Genomic DNA, 7,503 nt, shown 5'->3' on the forward strand with positions numbered 1-7,503 from the left:
GGGCATCCCCAAGCTTAGACGCTTGAGTCTTCTTAAAATATGCAGGGGTGAACCACCGGGCATCCCCAAGCTTAGAGCTTTCACTCTCCTTGATCATATTGTATCATCCTCCTCTCTTGATCCTTGAAAACTTCCTCCACACCAAACTCGAAACAACTCATTAGAGGGTTAGCGCATAATAAAAATTCACATGTTCAGAGGTGACACAATCATTCTTAACACTTCTGGACATTGCACAAAGCTACTGGACATTAATGGAACAAAGAAATTCATCCATCATAGCAAAAGAGGCAATGCGAAATAAAAGGCAGAATCTGTCAAAACAGAACAGTCCGTAAAGATGGATTTTATTGAGGCACCAGACTTGCTCAAATGAAAATTCTCAAATTGAATGAAAGTTGCGTACATATCTGAGTATCGCTCACGTAAATTGGCATAATTTTCTGAGCTACCTACAGAGAGGCAGGTCGAAATTCGTGACAGCAAAGAAATCTGTTTCTGCGCAGTAATCCAAATCTAGTATGAACCTTACTATCAACGACTTTACTTGGCACAACAATGCACAAAACTAAGATAAGGAGAGGTTGCTACAGTAGTAAACAACTTCCAAGACTCAAATATAAAATAAAAATACTGTAGTAAAAACATGGGTTGTCTCCCATAAGCGCTTTTCTTTAACGCCTTTCAGCCTAGGCGCGAAAGTGTGTATCAAGTATTATCAAGAGATGAAGTATCAACATCATAACTTGTTCTAATAATAGAATCAAAAGGTAACTTCATTCTCTTTCTAGGGAAGTGTTCCATACCTTTCTTGAGAGGAAATTGATATTTAATATTACCTTCCTCCATATCAATGATAGCTCCAACAGTTCGAAGAAAAGGTCTTCCCAATATAATGGGACAAGATGCATTGCATTCAATATCCAAGACAACAAAATCAACGGGGACAAGGTTATTGTTAACGGTAATTCGAACATTATCAACTCTCCCCAAAGGTTTCTTTGTAGATTTATCAGCAAGATTAACATCCAAATAACAATTTTTCAATGGTGGCAAGTCAAGCATATCATAAATTTCCTTAGGCATAACGGAAATACTTGCACCAAGATCACATAAAGCATTACAATCAAAGTCATTGACCTTCATCTTAATGATGGGCTCCCAACCATCTTCTAACTTTCTAGGAATAGAAGTTTCAAGTTTTAGTTCTCCTCTCTAGCTTTTATGAGAGCATTTGTAATATGTTTTGTGAAAGCCAAGTTTATAGCACTAGCGTTGGGACTCTTAGCAAGTTTTTGTAAGATCTTTATAACTTCAGAGATGTGGCAATCATCAAAATCCAAACCATTATGATCTACAACAATGGGATCATCATCCCCAATGTTGGAAAAAATTTCAGCAGTTTTATCACAAGCGGTTCAAGTAGCTTTAGCAGTTTCGAGCAATTTTGCACGCTTTGCACTAGGAGTAGTAACATTGCCAACACCAATTATTTTACCATTATTAGTAGGAGGTGCAGCAACATGTGGAGCATTAACATCACTAGTGGTGGTAATAGTCCAAACTTTAGCTACATTATTCTCTTTAGCTAGTTTTTCATTTTCTTCTCTTTCCCACCTAGCATGCAATTCGGCCATCAATCTTATATTCTCATTAATTCTAACTTGGATGGCATTTGCTGTAGTAACAATTTTATTTTCAATATTCTTATTAGGCATAACTTTCGATTTCAAAAGATCAACATCGAGGCAAGACTATCAACCTTAGAAGCGAGAATATCAATTTTATTGAGCTTTTCCTCAACGAATTTGTTAAAAGCAGTTTGTGTACTAATAAATTCTTTAAGCATAGCTTCAAGTCCAGGGGTGTGTTCCTATAATTGTTGTAAGAATTCCCACAAGAATTACCATAACCGTTACCATTATTATAAGGATATGGCCTATAGTTATTACTAGAATTGTTCCGATAAGCATTGTTGTTGAAATTATTATTTTTAATGAAGTTTACATCAACATGTTCTTCTTGAGCAACCAATGAAGCTAACGGAACATTATTAGGATCAACATTAGTCCTATCATTCACAAGCATTGACATAATAGCATCAATCTTATCACTCAAGGAGGAGGTTTCTTCAACGAATTTACCTTCTTACCTTGTGGAGCTCTTTCCGTATGCCATTCAGAGTAATTAATCATCATATCATCAAGAAGCTTTGTTGCTTCACCAAGAGTGATGGACATAAAGGTACCTCCAGCAGCTGAATCCAATAGGTTCCGCGAAGAAAAGTTCAGTCCTGCATAAAAGGTTTGGATGATCATCCAAGTAGTCAGTCCATGGGTTGGGCAATTTTTAACCAAAGATTTCATTCTTTCCCAAGCTTGTGCAACATGCTAATTATCTAATTGCTTGAAATTCATTATGCTACTCCTCAAAGATATAATTTTAGCAGGGGGATAATATCTACCAATAAAAGCATCCTTGCATTTAGTCCATGAATCAATACTATTTTAGGCAGAGATAGAAACCAATCTTTAGCTCTTCCTCTTAAGGAGAAATGAAACAATTTTAATTTTATAATGTCACCATCTACATCTTTATACTTTTGCATTTCACACAATTCAACAAAATTATTGAGATGGGCAAGCAGCATCATCGTAACTAACACCTGGAAAATTGCTCTCGCATAACAAGATTCAATGAAAGCGAGGTTTAATTTCAAAGAATTCTGCTGTAGTAGCAGGTGGAGCAATAGGTGTGCATAAGAAATCATTATTATTTGTGCTAGTGAAGTCACACAACTTAGTATTCTCAACAGTACCCATTTTAGCAGTAGTAAATACAGCAAAATAAATGCAAGTACTCCCTCCGATTCATATTAATTGACTTCAATATGGATGTATCTAGAACTAAAATGTGTCTAGATACATCCACATTAGAGTCAATTAATATGGACCGGAGGGAGTAACTAATTTTTTTTGTGTTTTTGATATAGAGTACAAGACAGTAAATAAAGTAAAGCTAGCAACTAATTTTTTTGTGCTTTGATATAATGCAGCAAACAATAGGTAAATAAAATAAAGCAAGACAAAAACAAAGTAAAGAGATTGGATTGTGGAGACTCCCCTTGCAGCGTGTCTTGATCTCCCCGGCAACGGCGCCAGAAATTTAGCTTGATACGCGTACAGCACGCGTCCGTTGGGAACCCCAAGAGGAAGGTGTGATGCGTACAGTAGCAAGTTTTCCCTCAGAAAGAAACCAAGGTTTATCGAACCAGGAGGAGCCAAGAAGCACGTCGAAGGTTGATGGCGGCGGGATGTAGTGCGGCGCAACACCAGGGATTCCGGCGCCAACGTGGAACCTGCACAACACAACCAAAGTACTTTGCCCCAACGAAACAGTGAGGTTGTCAATCTCACTGGCTTGTTGTAACAAAGGATTAGATGTATAGTGTGGATGATGATTGTTTGCAGAAAACATTAGAACAAGTATTGCGATAGATTGTATTCAATGTAAAAGAATGGACCGGGGTCCACAGTTCACTAGAGGTGTCTCTCCCATAAGATAAATAGCATGTTGGGTGAACAAATTACAGTCGGGCAATTGACAAATAGAGAGAGCATGACAATGCACATACATGATATGATAAGTATAGTGAGATTTAATTGGGCATTACGACAAAGTACATAGACCGCTATCCAGCATGCATCTATGCCTAAAAAGTCCACCTTCGAGGTTATCATCCGAACCCCTTCCAAGTATTAAGTTGCAAACAACGGACAATTGCATTATGTATGGTGCGTAATGTAATCAATAACTACATCCTCGGACATAGCATCAATGTTTTATCCCTAGTGGCAACAAGACATCCACAACCTTAGAACTTGCTCGTCACCGTCCCGCATTTAATGGAGGCATGAACCCACTATCGAGCATAAATACTCCCTCTTGGAGTTAAGAGTAAAAACTTGGCCGAGCCTCTACTAATAACGGAGAGCATGCAAGATCATAAACAACACATAGGTAATAGATTGATAATCAACATAACATAGTATTCTCTATCCATCGGATCCCGACAAACACAACATATAGCATTACGGATAGATGATCTTGATCATGTTAGGCAGCTCACAAGATCCGACAATGAAGCACATGAGGAGAAGACGACCATCTAGCTACCGCTATGGACCCATAGTCCAGGGGTGAACTACTCACTCATCACTCCGGAGGCGACCATGGCGGTGAAGAGTCCTCCGGGAGATGATTCCCCTCTCCGGCAGGGGTGCCGGAGGCGATCTCCCGAATCCCCCGAGATGGGATTGGCGGCGGCGGCGTCTCCGGAAGGTTTTCCGTATCGTGTCTCTCGGCACGGGGGTTTCGCGACGAAGACTATATGTAGGCGGAAGGGCAGGTCAAGAGGCGACGCGAGGGGCCCACACAACGGGCCGGCGCGGCCGGGGATTGGGCCGCGCCGCCCTGGTGTGTCGCCACCTCGTGGCCCCACTTCGTCTCTCCCTCGGACTTCGGAAGCTTCGTGGAAAAATAGGACCCTGGGCGTTGATTTCGTCCAATTCCGAGAATATTTCCTTACTAGGATTTCTGAAACCAAAAACAGCAGAAAACAACAACTGGCTCTTCGGTATCTCGTTAATAGGTTAGTGCTGGAAAATGCATAAATATGACATAAAGTATGCATAAAACTTGTAGATATCATCAATAATGTGGCATGGAACATAAGAAATTATCGATACGTCGGAGACGTATCAGCATCCCCAAGCTTAGTTCTCGCTCGTCCCGAGCGAGTAAATGATAACAAAGATAATTTCCGGAGTGACATGCCATCATAACCTTGATCATACTATTGTAATCATATGTAATGAATGCAGCGATCAAAACAATGGTAATGACATGAGTAAACAAATGAATCATAAAGCAAAGACTTTTCATGAATAGTACTTTCAAGACAAGCATCAATAAGTCTTGCATAAGAGTTAACTCATAAAGCAATAAATCAAAGTAAAGGTATTGAAGCAACACAAAGGAAGATTAAGTTTCAGCGGTTGCTTTCAACTTGTAACATGTATATCTCATGGATATTGTCAATGTAAAGTAATATAAAAAGTGCAATATGCAAGTATGTAGGAATCAATGCACAGTTCACACAAGTGTTTGCTTCTTGAGGTGGAGAGAGATAGGTGAACTGACTCAACATAAAAGTAAAAGAAAGGTCCTTCAAAGAGGGAAGCATTGATTGCTATATTTGTGCTAGAGCTTTGGTTTTGAAAACAAGAAACAATTTTGTCAACGGTAGTAATAAAGCATATGTATCATGTAAATTATATCTTACAAGTTGCAAGCCTCATGCATAGTATACTAATAGTGCCCGCACCTTGTCCTAATTAGCTTGGATTACCGGGATTATCGCAATACACATGTTTTAACCAAGTGTCACAAACGGGTACCTCTATGTCGCTTGTACAAAGGTCTAAGGAGAAAGTTCGCATTGGATTTCTCGCTTTTGATTATTCTCAACTTAGACATCCATACCGGGACAACATAGACAACAGATAATGGACTCCTCTTTAATGCATAAGCATGTAGCAACAATTAATGTTCTCATATGAGATTGAGGATATATGTCCAAAACTCGAAACTTCCACCATGATTCAAGGCTTTAGTTAGCGGCCCAATGTTCTTCTCTAACATTATGCATGCTCTAACCATTAAATGAGTGGTAAATCTCCCTTACTTCGGACAAGACGAACATGCATAGCAACTCACATGATATTCAACAAAGAGTAGTTGATGGCGTCCCCAGGAACATGGTTATCGCACAACAAGCAACTTAATAAGAGATAAAGTGCATAAGTACGTATTCAATACCACAATAGTTTTTAAGCTATTTGTCCCATGGGCTATATATTGCAAAGGTAAAGAATGGAAATTTTAAAGGTAGCACTAAAGCAATTTACTTTGGAATGGCGGAGAAATACCATGTAGTAGGTAGGTATGGTGGAGACAAATGGCATAGTGGTTGGCTCAAGGATTTTGGATGCATGAGAAGTATTCCCTCTCGATACAAGGTTTAGGCTAGCAAGGTTTATTTGAAACAAACACAAGGATGAACCGGTGCAGCAAAACTCACATAAAAGACATATTGTAAACATTATAAGACTCTACACCGTTTTCCTTGTTGTTCAAACTCAATACTAGAAATTATCTAGACTTTAGAGAGACCAAATATGCAAACCAAATTTTAGCAAGCTCTTTGTATTTCTTCATTAATGGGTGCAAAGTATATGATGCAAGAGCTTAAACATGAGCACAACAATTGCCAAGTATCAAAATTATTCAAGACATTTTAGAATTACTACATGTAGCATTTCCCGATTCCAACCATATAACAATTTAACGAAGAAGATTCGACCTTCGCCATGAATACTATGAGTAAAGCCTAAGGACATATTTGTCCATATGCAACAGCGGAGCGTGTCTCTCTCCCACACAATGAATGCTAGGATCCATTTTATTCAAAGAAAAACAAAAACAAAAACAAACCGACGCTCCAAGCAAAGCACATAAGATGTGATGGAATAAAAATATAGTTTCGGGGGAGGAACCCGATAATGTTGTCGATGAAGAAGGGGATGCCTTGGGCATCCCCAAGCTTAGACGCTTGAGTCTTCTTAAAATATGCAGGGGTGAACCACCGGGGCATCCCCAAGCTTAGAGCTTTCACTCTCCTTGATCATATTGTATCATCCTCCTCTCTTGATCCTTGAAAACTTCCTCCACACCAAACTCGAAACAACTCATTAGAGGGTTAGCGCATAATAAAAATTCACATGTTCGGAGGTGACACAATCATTCTTAACACTTCTGGACATTGCACAAAGCTACTGGACATTAATGGAACAAAGAAATTCATCCATCATAGCAAAAGAGGCAATGCGAAATAAAAGGCAGAATCTGTCAAAACAGAACGATCCGTAAAGATGGATTTTATTGAGGCACCATACTTGCTCAAATGAAAATGCTCAAATTGAATGAAAGTTGCGTACATATCCGAGGATCACTCACGTAAATTGGCATAATTTTCCGAGCTACCTACGAGAGGCGAGGTCGAAATTCGTGACAACAAAGAAATCTGTTTCTGCGCAGTAATCCAAATCTAGTATGAACCTTACTATCAACGACTTTACTTGGCACAACAATGCACAAAACTAAGATAAGTAGAGGTTGCTATAGTAGTAAACAACTTCCAAGACTCAAATATAAAGGTAGGAAGGGCAGGTCAAGAGGCGACGTGGGGGGCCCACACAACAGGCCGGCGCGGCCAGGGCTTGGGCCGCGCCGCCCTGGTGTGTCGCCACCTCGTGGCCCCACTTCGTCTCTCCCTCGGACTTCTGGAAGCTTCGTGGAAAAATAGGACCCTGGGCGTTGATTTCGTCCAATTCCGAGAATATTTCCTTACTAGGATTTCTGAAACCAAAAACAACAGAAAAC

Source organism: Lolium rigidum, chromosome 2, assembly GCF_022539505.1.
Source record: "Lolium rigidum isolate FL_2022 chromosome 2, APGP_CSIRO_Lrig_0.1, whole genome shotgun sequence".
Classification (NCBI taxonomy): domain Eukaryota; kingdom Viridiplantae; phylum Streptophyta; class Magnoliopsida; order Poales; family Poaceae; genus Lolium; species Lolium rigidum.